We start from the raw sequence: 21,898 nt of genomic DNA, 5'->3' as shown, positions 1-21,898 counted from the left end.
AAAACGATACAGGACTCTGAGCAGAGCCTGAGAGGACAGCAAGAGGAAAGGCACCATGAGCCAGACAGAGGTGATAAGAAAATGGTAGCTGCCCAGTCCCTCCAACCACAGGCCAAGATGCCTGTCCCCCTAGTCAGACAGCATGCAGAAGTCCCCATGCAGCTTGACAGTCACCCAAACAACGTCTCCTATTCGAAGCCTTTCTTTGTCTCCCCAGGAAACAGACTCCTGTCTTCTCCTTCACCACCACCCCACTTTGTGCTCCTTCACCAAGGCCTCAGCAGGACACACAGAATTTTCTCCCCACGCTGGGGATTATTTCCCAGGCCAGCTGTAGCTAGGAACTGTTTGCTAGATGAATTGGCAAAGGCGATCAATCAGGAGGACAGGGAAGTGAGGGCACTCTGAACTTAAATGTAGAGGACAAGGCACCATGGTGTGTGGCTTCAAACAAATGATTTCTCCAGCTTTCATTTCTTCATCAGGAAGAAGACAGTGTCAGCTTCACAGGATTCTTGCTCAAGACAAGCCACTTCACAGCGAGGTTCCCGGCACACAGAAAGTGGTCAGAAGTGTAAGTGGCCACAGCAATAGCTGTAGTTGCTTTTATTGTTAGTACTATTAGCCGGAAGCAGTACAGACTTGAAAGTTGGAAGGTGAAGAAAAAAGTCTGTGGAAGAGAAGAAAAAGATCAGAATGAATTGTTTAATGTTCGGATTGCTCCAGCTGCATCTGCTAAGGTGCCTGTGTATTGTTTCCATCAGAAAGACAGTGTTCATTATACACTTGAACCGAAGATCCACGCTGAACCCAGTCAAGAGAAGTTGGGGGCGGTGAGGGGCAGGGGAGAATAAGTGTCCACTCACCAGTTGGGAGACTTCCTTGCCGCACTTGGAAATTAAAAGACTGCACAGCTGTAGCACTAAGGACAGTGAAGGCAAACTGCCATTGTTACTGGGGCTGCCCCCAAGACAGCAAGGCCCATGGGCCGGTAAAGGGAGCAGAGATAAACCACTCTCTGGAGATGGTTTCAGAGAACAGCACTTGCCTTATTGCACGTGAACAAGTACTTATATACTGGAAGCCTATCGACCGTGTTGACTTAGCCCATTATCTCAGATTGGATGGTGGGCCAGAAAGAGGCAGGTTAATGGAGACATGGAGAGTGCAGACTGCAGGCCAGCTACCAGCTACTCGCACTAGTAGCGTTGTGACTTCTGGGGCACAGTGTTCCATGCTTCTTAGAAGCGCGGTGTGCCAAGTAGGCTGACAGCCAGGTCATGCCTGCATTTTCTCCTACGGCAGATGTCTTCTGGATGAAGAACTGGTTTTACCCAAGGCTGAGTCCAGTATTCTGTCTTAGCAGGCATTGAAAACCAGATAGAGAAAACTTTTAGGTTGGTTTAAATGAACCATGTCTGAATACATACTCTATGTTTATTCTACTCGGATGTGTATTCTTGCCATAGCTTAAATATGTGATGAAATACTCCAGGCAGCCAAAGGAAGAAAAAAAAAAAGATGGGCCATTAAGAGGATCATAAACACAAGTGAAGAATTATGTGGAGAGGGTCCCTCCTAATTGAGGCCACCTAATAATGAGGATCATTTTGTGGCATTGTTTGCACTGATACATCAAACTTAACGACATTTACCCTCATTTTCTCCATTGGAAAACTAATCATGCTAAGTGAGCAACTAAACGCAGTGCACGAATTTCAACATCTGAAAGAAACTTGGTAAGAATGGAGAACGAAATGGACTCCTTGCTTGAAAACCTTCAGGAGGAAACTGATGTGCAACCCAGCATCTTTGATGCAAGCATCGTGAGTAAGAGCGAACATGCTTTCAGCTCCTTATGAACTAGGGGTGTCATCCTCGCTCTGCTCCTATTAGTAAGACTTTATGGGTGCAGCTTCCAAAATGCTTAAGAGAAAATATCTTACAGCGAACTCTTTATTCCTCCGGCATTTACAAGCTTTCTGTTCCCTCTTCCAAAAGATCTCTGAGTCTTAAGTACAGGAGCTGTGTTTAGATTACCAGTTGGAACTGGGATCTACGACTCTGCGTTTTGATTGGTTGTGGTTTTCTGCAATGGTCTCCATCTGTTGCAAAGAGAAATTTCCCTGATAACGGGTGGGGACTATCCTCATAACTGAAGATCTGGAGCTAGGAGCCTCAGATGAGGGAGAATGCGTGACGTTTGTCTTTCAGGGTCTGAGTTGCCTCACTAATGTGATCTTTTCCAGCTGCATCCACCCGCCTGCATGGTTAATGATTTCATTTTTCTTGACAGCTGAACAGCATTCCATAGCGTGCGTTACCACTTTTTCATTGTCCACTCATCGACAGAAGGACAATTAAGTTGTTTCCACTTCTCAGGCTATTTCGACCAGAGCAGCAACAAACATGCTGCATGAAGATCAGTGGAGTAGGTTGTTGAGTCCTTTCCACAGATGACAATGGCCGGCACAATGGGTTCTGTGGGAGATTTCTTTTTAGATTTTTGAGGATTCTCCACACTGGTTTGCAGAAAGGCTGGACAGTTTGCAGTGCTACGAGCAGCCCCCCCCCCCCCCCCCCCAGCAGTTGGTGTCACATGTTTTGCTGATCTCTGCCATTCTGACTGAGGTAAAATAAAGTCTTAGAATTGATTTGATTTTCATTTCCCCAATTGCTAGGGCCGATGAACATTTTTTTTTTTTTTTTGAGATATTTCTTACACAGATTTTTCTGCTTTTGACAGTTCTTTGCTAAGGTCTTGGGCCCTTTTTTTTTTTTTTTTTTTTAATATGTCATCGGTGGTTTTGACTCTGATTTTGGGGTTTCTTATATCTCCTGGATATTAATTTTTGGTGAGGCATGTAGCTGAGAGATTCTCTCACAGTCTATGGCTTCCCCTCCACTGTTTCTTTAGCTGTGCAGAAGCGTTTTAGTTTTATGAAGTTCTAGTTACCAATTTTTGAACTTAAATTCTTCAAATGGAGTCCTATTTTAAAAGTTCTTCCTATATTTTATCTGCCATATTCCACTCCCTGGCCCCTGTAGGCTGGCTCAAACACATGATTCTATGAGGCTATGGGAGCCATACCTAAGCATAATGTAAAAATACATTTAGTTCAACTTCAAAAATCCCCATAGTCTATCACAGTCTCATTAATGTTTAAAACTCAATAGTTCAAAGTCTCTTCTGAGATTCATGCAATCTCTTAACTGTAATCTCTATAAAATCAAAAAAACAGATCACATACTTCCAACATATCATAGCACAGGATATACATTCCAAAATACCATAGTGAGGAAATGCTAGACCAAAGCAAAACCAAAACCAAGCTGGACAAACTCCAAACTCTGCATCTCCACGCCTGACGTCCAGCTTTGATTACAGCAACACACTTCTCATGGACTGACTCCATCCCCTGTTAGTAGATTTCCTCCGCAGGTGTCCCATGCTCTGGCATCTCTAACATCTAGGGTCTTCAAGGCAACATTAACTTCACAAGTTCTTGTTCCAATGTCTGGGCTCCTCTAAAGGGCTTGCATCACTTGGAACTCTGCCTTCTGTAGCATTCTATCTAGGCTCTGATTGACTCCACTCCACTGTTGCTGCTGTTCTTGGTGGTCATCCCAGGGTACTGGCATCTCCAATTTGATGGAGTCTTCTACTAAAACTATACTTCTTATAGGTTCTTTTAAGGTGCCAAGCCTCAACTTCTTTGCATGACCCTTTCAGTTCTAGGCCTTCAACTGCAACTCTGGCTGTACCTTCGCCAATGGCCTTTCCTGCATGAAGGGGTCATGGAGAGCAGCTGAAGCTTGACACTGTGAGAGGGCAGGAGGTCTCCTATCCTCAGGCTCTACTCATTGCGGAAGAGACCCTCCTCCTAGCTGCCTGAGAATGCCAGTCTTCTGCCTGCCTTCAGGACAAGATGTAGAAGTCTCAGCTCCTCCAGCACCATGCCTGCCTGGATGCTGCCATGTTTCCCACCTTGATGACAGGAGATTTCAAAACAGCCCAGTTTAGACTCTGTCCTGTGGTTTACTCTCATGAAGACCTATAAGCCCACCCCTACAGTATCACACTTCCTCCAACAAGGCCACACCTCCTAACAGTAGCACTCTCTACGGGCCAATCGTATTCAAACTACCACCCTCCCCAAAGTTATTCTTCACAGAAACAGAAAAAAAAAAACTATAATAAAATGTATATGGAACCACAAAAAACTCAGCATAGACAAAACAATCCTCAGCAAACGAACAATGATAGAGGGGTTACCATCCCAGATCTTAAGATACACTATAAAAACATGGTATTAAGAACAACAGGATACTGGCACCAAAACAGATACATACACCAATGGAACAAAATTGAAAATTCAAACAGGAGTGCAAATAGTTTCAGACACTTGATACATGACAAAGATGCCAAAAAGATAAGCTAGAGAAAAGAGAGGATCTTCAACAAATGGTGCTGAGAAAACTGGATGGCCACATGCAGAAGAATGAAACATTTCAACTTCTTAAACAATGGGGAACCTAGATAACATTTACCCCAAATAACAATTAAAAGAAACAATGTCTGGTTCTAAACAAATAGTAACACCCAAACTAACATAATGCTAAATCCTGCAAAGAGTGATCAGTAACAGGAATTCTAGTTGGCTGGACGGGAAGCCAGCTTTGCCACAAAGAGCTTGGCTAGTATAGGCAAGGTTCTGGGTTCAATTCCCAGCACTGGAAAAATAATTTAGAGAGACTCTAATGTGGCCACAAGCAATGAAAAGGCTGGATTTCTTGCTTTCTGGGTAGAAGCAGTCCTGTTTCCAGAAACCACAAAGGCAAAGGCAAAAGGAGCTAAACACAACATCTCCCATAAGAACTTTGATGCAACTGGAGTCACACAGCATTCTGGAAATTATTCATGCATAGTGTACAGTTCTCAAAACTGAGTTTGAGCCATGTGAACGCCAAGGCTAAGTTGGAGGAGAAAAGGAAGTCTGGAGAAATTCTTGATTAGCTCATCTGTTTAAGGTGACCTCTGTTGCTGCCAAGTGAGGCAGATGGGGTTTGTTTATGCATACCCTGCTGAGCTGAGGAAGAGGAAAAAGACAGAAACCCGTGGGGAGATGTAGCTATGGGCTGCTCTGCCTTACTATATACTTCTCTTTCAAAGAGGAAAAAAAGTTTAAATACAATTTTAAAGGCCCTTTCCCCTTAAGGAATACCTAAACCGGTAAAATAAAATCTTCCAATGAGCTATTACCAGCGATCAGTGAATAACAGAGGAAAACATTTACTGATTCCTGATATGACATTCGATAAAAGAACTCAAGGTCCATCTGAGGTTAACCAAACCAGAGTAAGGCAATGCTGCCCCATACTAATTCTGTCCAATTTGCAGTCCATCAGCAGTTCCTAAGATTTTTTTTTTTTTTAAGATGCCTAATACTGGGCAGTAGAATTGGGTATGAGTACAGTGAACTCGTGTACTTCAATTATTCCCGCCAGCAGAGAGACGGGAGTTGGAACACCACACACAGCGGTAACTACTTCTTTGGAAGCACAGAAGTAAGCTAAGCATTCTGACTCTGTTAGGAAAGACTGCAGGAAAGGGGTAGCAATAGACTAGGGACAAATGGAAGGGAGATAAATTTGTAAACATATGCCGGGCAGTGGTGGCCCATGCCTTTAATCCAGCACTTGGGAGGCAGAGGCAGGCAGATTTCTGAGCTCCAGGCCAGCTTGGTGTACAGAGTGAGTTCCAGGACAGTCAGGGCTACACCCTGTCTCGAAAAAAAACAAAACAACAAAAAAAATTGCAAACATATAAAATCAGAAAATAATCTCGAGTAATAGGATTGTGTTTTTGTTTGTCTCTTTTCTTGATCCATGAAAAACATGTTTTACTTTAAAAATGACAGTGTATGAGCCAGGGGGCTTAAAACATAAGGGCATGGATGTCTCACTCATGATTTATGGTTCTACAGAAAATAAAGCACAGGACCCTGGAGCTCTAGCTCCTAAGCTATGGAGTTATAGTTTAAAAGATCCTAGTGAATCTTTTAATGTTTAGATATAGAAATATCTAAATATAGGTATAGAATTTTAGATATGAAGAATAAAAGTCCAAATTCATTGAAGAATTAGATAAATACTGCCTATTCTTGCCTGATATGCAAAGGTGTTAACAGTAAAGAAGGAAATTGTTAGAAAACATTTATGATTTATTTTGATTTTATGTGTATAAGTGTTTGCCTGTGTGTGTGTGTGTGTGTGTGTGTGTGTGTGTGTGTGTATACATACAGGCACATACACTCATGTGTGCACCTTCGTGTGGCATGTACTTGAGTTTGCATGTGTGTGTGTTACATATGTGTCAGTGTGTACAGAGGCCAAAGAACCATTCTTGCTGTTATTCCTCAAAACAGCATCCATCTTGCTTTTTGAAAAGAACCTCTCAGTGGTTGATTTGTATGTAGTTCACCAAACATGCTAGACAAGTTAGTGAGAGGGCCCCAAGGATCCTCCTGTCTCCACCTCCCCAGCAGCAAGATGAGATATGCATGCCACTCTGCCCAACTTTCACTTGGGTTCTGGGAATCAAACTCAGGTCAGCATGCTTGTGTGATAGACTGAGCTAGCTCCCCAGACTAACATAACTTTGGTGGTGGTGGTGGTGACGGTGGTGATAATGGTGATGGTGGTAGTGGTGGTAGTGGTGGTGTGGGGTTGGTAATGTGTGCTGTGTGTGTGCCTGCAGAGGCTAGAAAAAGGCACCAGACCCCCTGGAGTTGGAGTTGTAGCAATTGTGAGCTTCTTGATGTGGGTGCTGGGATCCGAGCTTTGGTTCTCTGGAAGAGTAGTAAGTGCTCTTAACCACTGACTCGTCTCTCTAGCTCCTCAACATGCTTTAAAATATTTAAATATTTTAAAACAGGGCAGTGGTGAGGCATTTGTTTAAGCCCTGTACCAGGGAAGCAGGGGCAGGCAGATCTTTGTGACTTTGAGGCTAGCCTGTTCTACAGAGTTCTAAGACAACCAGGGCTACATGAAGAAACACTGTCTTAAAAAAAAAAAAAAAAAAAAAAAACCAACAACAACAACAACAAAAAAAAACCTGTTATTGCTGAATCTGTAATAATTTGAAATTATTTAATGTACTTTTCTGGCTATGTTTACAAATGAGCATCATTTTTAATTACCTAGATTTCTGTAAGGTTTTAGGGTGTCAAGCTTTTGCAGTGATGGTATCAGACTCAGCCTCCCAGAAGCCAGGCAAGGGCTCTGTTACTGGGCCAACCTCCAGGCCTCTTTTAGGCTTCAATGCGGACTCTATTCTTTGGTTTTGAAATCACAGCAATGAAATGTTGCCTTTTCAACAGTAGGGTTAGAACAAATTTAAGGGCTGAATACTCAGTACATGTTATTTATTTTAAATCTCAAGCAATAAAAATGAACAATTGCTTAAAAGAAAATTTTGGGAAACAGAAGCCAATTCTCAGGCAAAAAGAAAATGTATACATGGGAAATAGGTCTTTATACCAAGAAAAAAAACAGAAAGCCAAGTCTGAAAATAGGGTAAGACTACAGTCAACACACACACAGAGAGAGAGAGAGAGAGAGAGAGAGAGGAGGGAGAAGAAGAGAGGGAGGGAGAGAGAGAGAGAAGGAGGGAGAGGAAGAGGGAAAGAGAGTCCCTACTCCTGATTCCAGATTGTGATGAGCCCATCTAGAAAATATCCCTACAATACTAAATGTTGACATTTTTATTTAGAAGATAACACTTTTGTATTTCTAACTAGCTTGGCCTTCGCATGTAATTTTTCCTTGCTTCAGAAAGCCATGCTGAGCACCTACTGTGTGTCAAACGTAGATCTAGAACTTGGTCTCCTACTGTGTGTCAGATCTAGTTGGGAATATAGCAGCAATCCTAATAGAACAAAACTCCATCTTAGACCTCAGTGGTTAAGAGTCCTCAATCTCTTGATGTATTTAAATGATTCTTCTTCTCTTTCTCAAAAACAAGACTTCTCGAAACATTAAAATAAGCCCTGGTTGTTGCTAGGTTCTTATTACTAAGTTGATCATGACGTAAGCTGTCAGTGTTCAGAGATAACGTCACAGTAACAGAATCGGTTTAATCAGTACATTTAAGTAGAAAGCTGGAAAAGAATGAGAGCCAAGATTGCCCTGCTGACAAAATGATAGGCTATTATTTTCCTGATTAGAAGACAGAACAATGGCAGCAGAGACTGAGGATTCTCAGGAATCTGGTGTGACAGAGGATGGAACGCAGAAATGTTTGCAAGTAATTCAGTTTATGCCCGCATTGCGCTCTCTCTCTCTCTCTCTCTCTCTCTCTCTCTCTCTTTCTCTATCTCTCCCTCTTCTCTCTTTGTCTCTTGGTCTCTGTCTGTCTCTCCTCTCTAGCTGTCTCTATGTCTCTCTATCTCTCTGTCTCTCTCTATGTCTATCTATCTCTCTGTCTCTCCTCTCTGTCTCTCCTCTCTGTCTCTATGTCTATCTGTCTGTCTGTCTGTCTGTCTGTTTCCCCCTCCCCCACTTCCCCACCCCAACCTCTCCATTTATACATGTTTGACTATGGCATCGTCCTCTGGGCTCTGAGATTTCCTGTGTATCACCCATGGACTCCTGTCTGGAGCACATGTTTCTGGGCTCTTCCTTTGACTGCTCTCTGGTCTTAACTGCTTTAGAGGATTCAGACCAACTCTCCACAAAGTTAAGACACATGATTTCATCATATAAAGACTTCTTTTTGTTGTTTTATCACTTGCTAATGACTACAATTTGTATCTTTTCACAAAAGCTGTGTGGCTCAAATGTAGCGGGTCACTTTTGTAAGGAAATAAAAGGGCCCTCTGCCCCATTCTGTTTGCTCCTAATTAGCCTTTCTTCTGTCACAATTAATTTACTCAGTAAAGCTCGACTTAGCGATGTTGTCCTGTGGTCCTCACCGCCACCGCCTCAAATTTGTTGGAACCTTAAGAAAGGAAGCCATGACCTTTTCCAAACCACACAATTAAGAATGCACTCCTAGTCAAAGTCAGATCAGTAGCACAGCCCCTCCCCCAAGGACGAGGTGGGGTGAGGGGGTTCTTCTCCACGGCCTGCTCTCAGCTCTATACCATTTGTGAAAGGAGAAATATTTTCTTGTTAGCTTTCAAAGAAAGTGCACTGCTTAATTTGTTTAACCAATACAGAAGAAGTTAGTTCAACCTGTTAAAAATGGCCGCCACTCAGTAAGCATTGCTTAGTCATCAAGTCTGGTTTTAGATTTATATCAGAAAATTCACGAATACTATTAGGTCAATGTGTGGTCAAGTAATGATTTTTATCAGTAACTATCTTTTAAACCATAAACTAGCAATATTATGAAAACATAATAATGAAAAAATAAACACTCATCACATTTGAAAGAGTCCTTTCAAATGAATCTACAATTTGCTTATGTAGACTTGTATCTAGTTTTTAGTGACGGTTTCATTTGGCCCAACCAAGCAAATAATTCTCACTGAACTTCTTTAATTTCTGTGTATGTTCCTTCTTGGGTTTTTTTGTTTTGTTTTGTTTGTTTTTTTAATTCCAAATCAGAAATAGAAGTAAATTGGTGGAAATCTCCAGAAAAAATTCTTTCTCAGCTAAATGAGGAAGGGAAAAATAGGAAAAACCAAAGTGAATTTGAGGAAAAACAAATGAATCTTGTAATAAAAAAAAAGAAAGAAAGAAAGAAAGAAAGAAAGAAAGAAAGAAAGAAAGAAAGAAATTTCTATTAGGTAAAATTTTAAATGAAGATAAGTTTTGTCATTTTTTTTTTTTAAGACAAAATGTACTCAGAGCAATTGTGGCACATACCTTTCGTCCCAGTACTTGAGAGGCAGAGGTAGGCAGAGCTCTGTGAGTTCAAGGCCAGTCTGGTCTACATAGGTCTACATAGGCCAGTCAGGGATACATAGTGAGAACCTGTCTCAAACAACACAAACAAACAAACAAACAAACAAACACAGGAAAGCAAAGTTCTCAAAATTCATAACTGTTCCAAATTATAATAGTTAGAAATTATACACTAACTCAGAAAATAAAAATGAAACCAGTTAATCTTGAAAGTCTTTAAGGAGAGTAATCTCAAAGTGCTTTCAATGCAACATTTAGTAGTAAAACCTAGAATTCAGTTAAAATTCAAAACAAATGAACTTATTTAATGTTACTTTAAGAAATGTCCAACATGTTGATGTCAGGATCCATTCGTCTCCTTTGGTGACAGAGATAACATAAAAGCAAAGCTTGTCAACTCTTGGCCAATATCAAATACTGTCGTGAGATATTACAATTTTGATGTTTTTATTATTATTATTGAGTATTTCAAGTTGCTGGTTGGCTGTCTGTGACTGGAAAAGAAATTTTGAATCAGCATTCATTGTACGGTGTTTCGGGAGAGATTTGCTTTGAATACCAGAGAACTATTAGTTAAAGGTAGACCACTCATCAGCAACACTGATATATAGCAACACTTCAGTATATCGAGAGACAGATCTTAGACCTTCATGTGTGCAGTCATTTCCACATTCAATACTTAGTATTCTCTGTGTGGACTCCTGGACAACAGAGGTATCCATTACAACTTGCAGTCAGTTCAATAACCTGTGAATCATTTATGCTTTAGCAGACCCCAGGGCCCAAGTCCTTTTTCCTACTTCAATTTTCAAAGAAAATCAGCCAATGAGTTACTCTGAAGGACTGCAGTTGGCTAAACCTGGATCCCACGACTGTTTGTAACAGAGATGTTTTAGGAATCTCTGCAGATGCAAGTCTATTCAAACACCAAAACAAATTTCAAAATTGTCATACTTGTTGCATGAACTGGTATCATGTGGCCATGGAGGAAGACAGACAGTCTGCTTCCCTTTCAATTTACTAGTTCCTGGGTCTGCATCCTTATTGTTCCTGAATAAGAAGTCCAATGGATTGATCCAGAAGAACAGAAAAAAGTCTGTGACCAGATTATTTTAATTCAAGGCACAGATAACAGTTATTAAAACTAGGCATAGAGAACACAATTTTCACACAAGAAACTCTCCTCTGTTCAAAGTCCCAAGACACCTGGTGTCCAGGCCCCTCCTATGTTCCTCAGTCCCTTTAGTGCCTAGTGGCTCTCCTCTTTGCCTAGCTCTAATTGGCCTAAATGAAATGATCACTGGATTGGCCATTATGATTTCTTCTTTGCTCTCTGAATTCTACAAAGTCACCTGTCTCTTGTCCTTGAAAGTTCTATGTACAAACATTTAAATCTCTAATTTCATAATGAATGTAAAACATGCTTAATGAAAATGTGATTCAATTAGGTACACTTTCACCAGGATTCATTTCAGTTAGAAAAAGTTACTATTTCTTTAAAGCAATAACTGTTTAAAATGTGGTTTTAATTTATTCGCAAAAATGTTAGTGCCCATTTCAAAAACATTAAAGAATAAAAATTTCATGTTAAGTAAACTAACTAATAAAAATGACTTCATAAAGAGTCTGTTGTATATTCAGATTATATCACTCAAATGCCAAAACTCTCCGCATGGAAGGGGTGAGGCTGAGGCAGGAGGATTATGAGTTCAAAGCTAATCTTAGCTATACAGAGAAATTTTCACCTCAAAACACAAAAACAAATAGGTAGAGCATGGTCATATGTGACTTTAATTTTAGTACTTAGTAGGCATAGTGAGTCCCAGGCCAGTCAGAGCTACAATGTGCAACCTTGTTTCAAAAGCAAATACAAAAGAAGGAAGAGAGGGAGGGAGGGAGGGAGGGAGGGAGGGAGGGAGGGATTGCCTGTCCTCCACTTCAGTTCTCAAACAGAGCCAGTTTGACTTTTCTGAAAACCCAGGTATGTGGGTTCCCAAACCAGATAAGACAGAGTGCTGCCCATAGCTGGACAAGCTCTCAGAGAGCGGGGCAGGAGTGGGACCACTCTCTAAAACCCCAGAGAGACAAAGGCCAGGTCAAGATAGACCCAGTAAGGCTTCTCATTCCCCTCCAGGGAACTGGCTTCTCAGAGATCATGTGACAGACAATCAGCTAATCTAATTGATATGCCTTGAAAGTCCCTGCCTCCTCCACTAAACTTTGGAATTTGAATTGGTACAACCTTAAAGTTTGCCTTCAATCAGATCTGCATATGTAAATTAAGTGTATCTTCTCCCCTCCCTGCTGACTCCTTATAAACTTATATAGGAGTTTATAAACTTATAAATTTATAAGGAGTCCCTGCTGACTCCTTATAAACCTTATAAACTAAGGCAGCCATTTCAGTAAGGTGGCCAATTCCTCTGACACAGTCTCCTGGGTCATTTATACCTGCCATACTCACTGCTGCCCCCAGAGACCATGCTCCCCAGCTCCTCCATGCCCTGAGACTGCAAGTGTACAATAAACGATTGGGGACCCGTCGGGTGGGAGGGTTTGGGAAGACAAAGGGTATGCCTGGATTTGAAACTGTCTTTATATTATTCTTAGTGGTCATATTGCTTTCTTAGACTAGGCCTTTGGAGAGTAGCATCAGGAATTGTTACCCAGTTTAGAAGATAAACAAAGGTTGCAAACCTTTTAATAGTGGTACTGGGGTCAAAATGAAGTTGTGTCAGCTTAAAATGCATGATTCTCCTACTTTATTGTGTTTAGATTAAAATGACAGACCTCCCAACCCTTTAATTGATTTTGAATATGAACCTCAATATTCTTCAGAGGACATTTGGAGAATATAGCTATGTGTCAAGCCTTTAGCTTTCCACACTTCTAGCAGGCATTTGTTCAACAAGTATTCTGCACTACAAAACAATACTTCTCACAGAGAGAAGGGGCAGTTGAAAGTGAAGAGGCCTTAAGGGATATACTCCATCTCCTCTCCATTGCCAAATGCAGGACTTGCTAAGGGAACATGACTTCCTAAATCTTACCTTGTTATTTAGATGAAAGAATGCCTGCAGAAGACACAGAGAAGGTTGCATATTGTGTACATGACATTGCAAATTCTAACCTACAAGCTTGACAAAATACAGAAACTTCTGAAACTCTGTGAGACATCAGGACAAATAAAGAGAAGTTCACCAAAGCTGAAGATGAAGCCCAAATGCTTTCAGAGAAGAGCAGTTGAGCTAAGTTCCCTGTTAATACTCTGGCCTCTCATTCACAGATCATCTGCTAAGAGGCCAACAGAAGAAGTATTTGCCAGGCTACTATAGAATGCAATTAAATTATTCTGCAGGAGCTCCAGGTCCAAATTGAAGGGTGAACTTTTTGTAGACAATGCTGGCAGCTGGGAGGCAGAGTGAAGGGATGTATGATCCGGTTTCCTCAGACTCTAAATGTCTGTGGTGGTTTAAATGGGAACGGCCCTCATAGGTTCATATGTTTGAATCCTTGGTCTCAATTGATGGAACTGTGTGGGAAGGATTAGAGGTGTGGCCTTGTTGGAGAAGATATGTCACTGGGGGTGGGCTTTGAGACTTCAAAAACACACAAGGCCCAGTATCTTCTATCTCTAATTCTAATCTCTCTCTCTCTCTCTCTCTCTCTCTCTCTCTCTCTTTCTCTCTCTCTCTCTCTCCCTGTTGCCTGCAGATCAGAATATAAATCTCTCAGCTACTGCTCCAGTGTCATACCTGTCTTCTTTGTGCTATGATGATGATGATCATGAAAATAACTCTCTAAAACTGTAAGAAGCTCCAATTAAACACTTCCTTTTATAAGGTGCTTTGGTCATCCTGTCTCTTCAGAGCAATAGAACAGTAACCAAAATATGTCTTTCTAGTGTTCTGAAACCTCACAATATCAATGGGTACCAGAAAAAAATGTTAGGTACCCCACTCTGCTGCCAATATTTTAACAGGTAATTGGGGTGTGGTGTGATTTTCCATTCTTTACCTATTTGTTTGCATGTGTTTGCGAGTACAGGGGCACACATGCCCAAGCATGCATAGAGGTCAGAGGACAGCCTTAAATGTTGGTCATTCTCTCCCACTTTGTTTAAGACAGAGTGTCTTTTTTGTTGTTGTTTGCACATACCTATGCCAGGCTGGCTGACTCACCAGCTGCTATATGTAATAAGAAGGCAGAAGAGGAGACTGTCTGTGTAAGAAGGGAACTGAGGGTCCAAGGGAGGCCTGGTAGTGGGGAAGAGAACAGATGTGAACAGAGGATATAACAGAATGGCACATGTGTATGAGAACTTCATAACGAAACCCAGTCCTGTGTAGCTGACTTTAAAACTAATAAAAAAGACAGTTTTTAAAATTTGTATAACTGTGGAAAGTAGAAGAAATGGATGCCAGTTAGAGGTTGAATGGAGTTAACTCACTCTTGCTTCACCCAGCTTCCATAGCTAAACAAAAAGCAAAGGCATCTGGATGTTCTGATGAGATTGCCATTCTGTGGGTCAGAGTCCTCTTGCTATATAGACAGTGCTAACAGCAACATTCTTTGACATTTGGGCTTTCTTTCTTATTTATCTTATTTATTTTTGTTTGTCTTTAGGCAGGGTCTCACTATGTAGCCCAGCAGAGCAGGATTCACTTCTTAGACCAAGATGTCTTTGAATTTAGAGATCCTCTGCTCTCAAGGTATGTGTTATCCATGCCCAGCCACCCACCATTTTTGGAAGTTCAGCAGAACACACACAATGGCTCATCACCCACTACACAAATTCGATGTGGATGTGCCAGATTAAATGCCCCAGGGGATCCCACCCTTCCAATCTTCGTCTTTAAAGTGAAGCAGATTGCCTATTCAGAGAAATGACACAGCTATGTATTAGCAGTTGGCTGCTGAGAGATTTCTTTTTAATATGTAGAGATGCAGATAGTGAATGGTAATTTAAAAGTAGGTCACAGATTTTACCTGGAGGAGAGTTCATTCAGATGATAAGTCAAAAGGCCAAAAGATCAGAAGGTGCTAAGATTATTGGTAAATTTTTCCAATATTTACACTTTGGGAGTACTTAGCATTTTGTTATGATAATCAATACATTGAAAATCTAAAGAACTTGCACATGTAATCAATCTCTCTCCCCGTCTCTCTCCCTCTTGTGTGTGTGTGTGTGTGTGTGTGAAGTGTTAGTGCACTGGAAATGTTACTGAAACGTGGGAAGATGGATTACACTGTGAAGTAAGGTTTCTGAAGTTTAGACAGGAAGAAAGATGGCACTGGAGTAGAGAGTGGGTTGTGGCTAGAGGTATGTTAGACTGAGCCAGGTCTACAGTGGTATTTTGCAAATGTCTGCCTCATGTTCTGCTTGCCTGGTACGGGCTGCCCATGGTTATTTTGAGCCCTCGGATCTAAGTATCTGGTGAATGTTGAGGTGAGCTCCTTCTGAGGTCTGTAAAACTTGGAATGCTTGTGATTTTAACCCCTGACTGGGGCCCCTGAGCTGCTGGAATGTCAGCAAGGATAAAGGACCCAGAACAAACAGCCAGAGACCCAACCCTCTGGTCCTTCAGCCCTTGCTCCTCGCCTCTGTGAGGCCTCTCCACCCTCCCACCCCCACTCCAATATTACCTAGAGAATGCTGCAAGCCTTTGAAAACTCAGAGTGCAGAAACTGACTTTTAGGTGCAAAGCGTCTTGTATCTGGTGAAATCTGTACATCCTGGGTATGTATGTGCACTGCTAAGGACGTTTACATAGAAATCCTATTTCTCAAAATGAACTCTTTAGCACTTTGCTTTGCTTGAGAGGAATTTAAGTTGACTATAAATATTTCAGTAAAGGTTTTGGTTGGGTCTCTGGAATTCTCCAGGTGAAGTGAATGAATAATGGCATATTTATCTAATCTGGTATGTTAATATCTTACCTTAGAAAAGCAGCAGATGGTCTGTTAAGACTTGAGGAAATGCAGAACAGGTTGCAGCAAGCTCTAATCACTGAAGGCCAGGCAACTCACCTATCACACAGCTGACTGCTGAGATAACAAACAGAAAGAAGAATGTCCGGCAGGTATGTTATCTTCTCCAACCAAACATGAAATCAATTCTGAAGCTGGAAACACAATTGTTTTTGCATATGACAATATTACACTTGCCCCGCCAATCTGATAGAATTGTAATCAGGAAACCTTGAGATTTTGGTGCAATTGTGCACTTATTTAATGTTCTACATCAATGCTGGTCAAGTTGTTATTGATGGAATTATGCATCCGATTATTGTACTACAGAATCCTTCTAGGCAGGACCTGGGACAGGGTTCGGGAAACACATGTAGCAGGTGCTACCACCAGTTTAGGAAGTTAAGACTCAGAGAAATCACACTCCAGGCAGCGGTGGCACATGCCTTTAATCCCAGCACTTGGGAGGCAGAGACAGGCAGATTTCTGAGTTCAAGGCCAGCCTGGTCTACAGAGTGAGTTCCGGGACAGCCAGGGCTACACAGAGAAACCCTGTCTCGAAAAACCTAAAAAAAAAAAAAAAAAAAAAAAAAAATCAGAGAAATCATGTGACTCTCTGGTAGCACAGCTAATGAACAGTAGACTTGTGGACAGAGCTTGTGAGTTCTGACTGAGAATGAACCCGAATACGGTCACAAACCACATTAGGAAACAGGGCTCCTGGTTACAAGGCTGCTGCGGCTTATCCTGAGTGAAGCTGAAAGGATATCTCAGGCTGGGTAGAAGCAAGCCCCGTTCCAACTGCGGGATGACATGGGACAAGGAAGGCTTAACCTCATGGTGTAGTGGATCCTCCACCATATGTCCCTCCTTGCAGAGGTCAGAGTTGCTGGGTCCCCATGTCTCGGTTGTATTTATAGATCAGGCATCCTGAGAAGAAGAGCAGGAGGGAGGGGAGTTGGGTGCAGTAGACGATGAAAGAAGATGATCATGTAGAGAGAAGCTGCAGAAGAGGGAGCCCGGCTTTCTCTTTCCAGATACACACTCTGGAACAGAAGTCAGAAAAAGGCAGCCAGGGCCGAGTTGCTTGTGGCTGCTTTGTACTGGCAATGCCCCAGGGTCAAAGAATAGCAACAGGGACTCTCTGGGCCACAAAGCACAAAACATTTAACACCTCTCCTTTTACAGAAACGGCCCTCAATCTTTGCCTGTAGAAGAATTCCCACATACACCTAAAGGCATGGACTTTCATATCAGAAGATGGTAGAACAGTACCTTAAGGAATGTTCCTAGCAGAAAAGAACTAAAAATGTCACACAGGATGTTAGTAAGAAACAGAGGCCAGAATGACAGGCAAGCAAAGATCCAGAGAGCTAAAAGCACTCACCTGACAAAGGTAGAAGGCACCTGCCAAACATCTCTCTCCTTCCCCCTCTCTCTCTAGCCAGTAAACTTATGTGTGGGTAGGGCAGTAATCAGTCTCCTACAGGAATTGTTAACCACAGCTGGCTCTTACACTAGCTAGTTTTAATGTCACCTTGAGAGGAGGGAACCTCTATTGAGAAAATGCCTCACTAAGATCCAGCTATAGGCCTGCCTGTAGGGCATTTTCTTAATTAACAGTTGATGAGGGAAGGCCCAGCCCTTTGTGAGTAGTGCCCCCGCTGGGGTAGTGATCCTGGGTGATAGAAAGCAGGTTGAGCAAGCCTTGAAGAACAAGCCACACTCACTCCTCCATGGCCTCTGCATAAGCTCCTGCCTCCAGGTTCCTGCCCTGTTTGAGTTCCTGCCTTGGCTTCCCTCAGTGGACTATGATTCAGGATATGTAAACTAAATAAAGTCTTTCATCCCCAAGTTGCTTTTGGTCATGGTGTTTCTTCACAGCATAGAGAAGTAACTAAGACAGCTCTCATCTGGGTTTGGAGTTAGGGCTCTTAATACCAAAGTAGCCCCCAAACCTAAACTAAAAAATGCCACAGAAATGGTCCTGGTTGGTTAGTGTCCTCAGATGCCTGACAGTGACAAGCAGAAATATTCTCTGAAGGACCTTGAACCAAGCCTCTGAGAATCAAAGAAAGTATGACCACTCAACAAAACACAGGATACAGTCAGATTTGCAAAACAATTAAACAAGAGCTGCAGATATAATCAGTGGGGGGAAAGAATCAAACATCAGATGTTCACTGATGTTGTATGGGAAAATGTGGATGCCACCTGGCCCAGTATTCTTTATTCAAACAATGGATATGTTAAATGGGTAAAAATGAATAAACTAGAAATATGTATTTATCCATCTATATACTTACATAAAATATAAATATATATTTTAAAATATTTGTAAAATATATTCATTTTTACCTATTATATGTTTGTGTGTGTCCATTGTGTGGGCATGTGTAATCACACATGTGGGTGTACATGCACAGGCGTGCACATACATGTGGAAGCCAGAGGTTGACAGCAGCCATCTGCCTCATCACTTTCCCTTTAAGAACTCATAGATTCAGCCATACTGGCTGGCCTGTGTGAATTCTAGTGGGCTTCCTATCTCTACCTCCCCAGCGCTGAGATTATAGCCATACAAAGCTTTAAATAAATGTGGGTGCTAAAAATCCAAACACAGACCCTCAAGCTTGTGCTATAAGCATTTTATAAAATGAACCCACCCTACCCTACCCAACCCACCATACAAACATAGTTGTGAGTTAAAATGTTGTACAAGGTGTATATACAACATTATATTTTGCATAGGATTAAAACTTCAGGCCTGTTGTGGTGTGATTATAAACCTTTAATCAGAGGCAGAGGAAGGTGGATCTCTGTGTTGGAGACCAGCCTGGTTTACAGAGTAAGTTTCAGGACAGCCAGCCAGATATAATGCAACCATATATCAAAAACAAAACAAACAAAAAAGAAAAAGAAAACTTCTAAGTACAAAATATGGTTAGAAATACTGCCCAGGACTCAGTATAAAGCCAAGAAGTCCAGAAGAATGACAAGAATGTAACTCAGCACAGGGGCTGGCTGCCTTGGGGTGGGGAAGGGGAAGATAAAGTAGGAGCAGCTTTCCAGGGGTTTGTCTCTCTGTCAAAGCTATATTCCTAAGCTGGCTAGTGGGGACAAATATTCATCCTGGTTTTTGTTTTTTGTTGTTGTTGTTTGCTTGTTTGGGGTTTTTTGTTTGTTTTGTTTTGTTTTTTAAATGCTTTTGTATAAAATGGCTTTGTTTGGTTGCTTTTGGTTCATAAAGAGATTTCATTTTCTTTCTAGTTTTTAAGCCAACAACAGGTTAAAACTCAAGGCATGAAAAGGAAGATTCAGCTGGACTTAGTAATGCCCCAAAACCAACCACCACCAAACCACCATCACCACCACCAGCAACAACAACAACAACAAAATAAGCAGAGAGAGCTGAAGAATGGAGTCTCCCTGCTGTGGACCACATGGTACAGGAAGCAGGAGCAAGCCAGCAGGAACAAGCCAGCGAGGTGAAGGTTCAGGCTGAATCTGCTGCTTGTCAGCTGCACTAAAAAGTTCATTTTCTTACCAGTGACACCAGGACCCACACTGCCTCTTTGCCATCTTAACTCCATATCCAAGGGTCATTACCCCCGGGTTTCCTTTATTGCTGATTCACACTAAGTGGTCTGTGTTCATAGGCTCCAAGTATAGGGAGGAGCTTGTGCACTGGAAGACAACAGCCTCTGACCAAAGCCTGTTGGGGTGTTTCCTTCCCACCCACCTGTCCTAGTATGCTTAATGGTCCCCTAGTCACATAGTCCATCTGTCAAAGTTTGCCTGAATGCACTTTGTGTTATTAATCTACGTTGTGTGTGTATCTGCCCCTTGACTCAATCCCACAGCATATAATAAGACAGTAAAGGAAAGTCACCCACCGAAGAGTAGATCCAGTTACAAGCATCAGAGTGAATTAATTAGCTGCCTGTGGAAAGTGTCCACTCATTTAGGTTGCTGAAAGAACCTATCAGCTCACCTTCTTAGTAGGAAATCTTTGGTAGCCTACACAAAAGGAAAATGTTGGGGGTTTTACAGCTCGTCTGTTCACTTGCTTAGGATTCCTAACACATCGGATAATTTTCCATTGCCGGAGGAGCTGAGAACATTTGCTACATTGTTACAGAATAGACATCCAGAAAGGGGCTTTCAGCTCACTTGCTTCCCAGCTCCATTTTCCGCTCAGACTCAGCCTTCGATCATCTTCCTGCCTCTGGGTTATCAGCCATACAGGCTTTTATATCAAAGATGTTCAATTGAATTGCAGCAGAGCTTCATGCAGACCGATCCCTGCTTTCCTGCCTGTCTCCCACCTTCCCACAGTTCCCTTTTACCATTTGCCAACCAAATAGTGTATCCTGCTGCTTCTAAACCTTCATTGTTCCTTCCTTCATCCTGTACTTGCAACTGTTTGCAGAACTGAACCAGAGACTGGCCAAGCATAGATTAGGTCTTTCTGTGTTCTGTGTCTCCCACTATAAAATACTGAAGGACACAAACAACTGGAGCCCCTTTGATGGCGCTTCAATATGAAATAAGAATTAATATTTTATAACTAAAACATTTACTTTAATTAAAACTGGAATTTTTTCCCCCAAACTGTTTTTTAAAAGCATGCAAATAAAAGCACTTTTAGAAAATGCAAGTGACCAGAAAACATCTGTGTTCTGGACTACTATTTTCTCTGTATTCTTTCTAGAAGTAACAGGAGACTCTTTGTGCACGGGGCAAGTTTTATAAGTACTTTCTGATGATGAAGTATGGCTATGTTACAGGAGTTTGCTGAGCTGAAAAATCAGGATGTTCTTCAACGTTAAGACAAGCTCTGTGAGGCTGACAGAAGAAACCTCATGAAGAATGAGACAGCTTAAAGATGCTTCAGAGAAGATGGCTGGAGATACAGGGGACAAGATAAAGAAGATAACAAGTACCTAGCCTTTTACCCACACTCCAATCTGGCACTAAGTAACGTCATTATGCCCTATCTCTCTGCTAGAATTTACACTCATTTAAATTTATCATTAACGTGACTTAGCCTCAAATAAGTCCACTGAGGAGTAAAGTGTGCATTCATCGTGTGGTTGAAAAGCTTTAAAGTCTTCCTGTCCCAGCTGCCATGGGGAGCAGCTGTCATGGTCCTGCGCTACCCCATGGCCGTGGGCCTCAACAAGGGCCACAAGGTGACAAAGAACGTCAGCAAGCTGAGACACAGCCAGCGCCACAAGTGCCTCACCAAGCACACCAAGTTCATGCGGGACATGATTCGGGAAGTGTGTGGCTTTGCGCCCTCACACATTTGTAACCATGTCGTTACTCAAAGTATCCAAGGCCAAGCGCACGCTCAAGTTCATCAAGAAGAGGGTGGGCACACACATCCGCACCAAGAGAAAGCAGGAAGAGCTGAGCAACGTGCTGGCAGCCATGAGGAAGGCAATGGCCAGGAAGGATTGATGCACCCTCCCCCAGTAAATGATCCTTCCGTACAAAAAGAAAAAGAAAAAAGAAAGGCTGTAAAGTAATGAGCCTCTTGCATGGGTTCATGTAGGAAGGCTCAAGTGAGAAACTGCCCTGATTGGTCAGAACTGCAATTCACTTGGGTCTCCTTGAAATGCTCTTTCTTCAACTTAGTGTTCCCAGCTAGAGTCGAGATATCTCAAGATTTGTTTGCTGGTGAGGTCAGAGACATCGCTGAGCGTGTTACAAAGTGCAGGACTGGAAATGCAGCTCGGCTGATAGATTGCTGGCTAAGCATCCGAGAAGCGCTGGTCCAATGTCCAAGACTGCATAAAACAGCTGTAGCGTGTAGAGCAGAAGCTGGGGGATCAGAAGTACAAGGTCATCCTTGACTTCATGGCAAAAGTGAGGCCGGACTGGCATTCAAACAAACAAACACAAGGAAACTCCTCCAAACAGTGATGTTTGACGCTGTCCGGTGTCGGCATCGGTGAGGCTGAGACACCCAATGGTCTCCTCACCTATTAAGATTATTTTCTTTCTTATG

General features: G+C 42.1%; 1 long non-coding RNA gene and 1 pseudogene across 1 annotated transcript; both read left to right on the top strand.

Annotated features, from left to right (window-relative positions):
• Positions 1 to 5,476: 5,476 nt before the first annotated feature.
• LOC143443964 (uncharacterized) lies at positions 5,477 to 17,679 on the top strand. Its single transcript, XR_013113422.1, has 4 exons — positions 5,477 to 5,542; positions 14,539 to 14,624; positions 15,858 to 15,995; positions 17,071 to 17,679. It is a non-coding gene; the product is annotated as an uncharacterized LOC143443964 (long non-coding RNA).
• A 3,275-nt stretch (positions 17,680 to 20,954) lies between these two features.
• LOC117716974 (large ribosomal subunit protein eL36 pseudogene) lies at positions 20,955 to 21,348 on the top strand (annotated as a pseudogene).
• The last annotated feature ends 550 nt before the right edge of the window (positions 21,349 to 21,898 follow it).

Source organism: Arvicanthis niloticus, chromosome 11, assembly GCF_011762505.2.
Source record: "Arvicanthis niloticus isolate mArvNil1 chromosome 11, mArvNil1.pat.X, whole genome shotgun sequence".
Lineage (NCBI taxonomy): Eukaryota > Metazoa > Chordata > Mammalia > Rodentia > Muridae > Arvicanthis > Arvicanthis niloticus.
The sequence above is the reverse complement of the archived record's forward strand: the minus strand, read 5'-3'. Positions and strand labels throughout refer to the sequence as shown.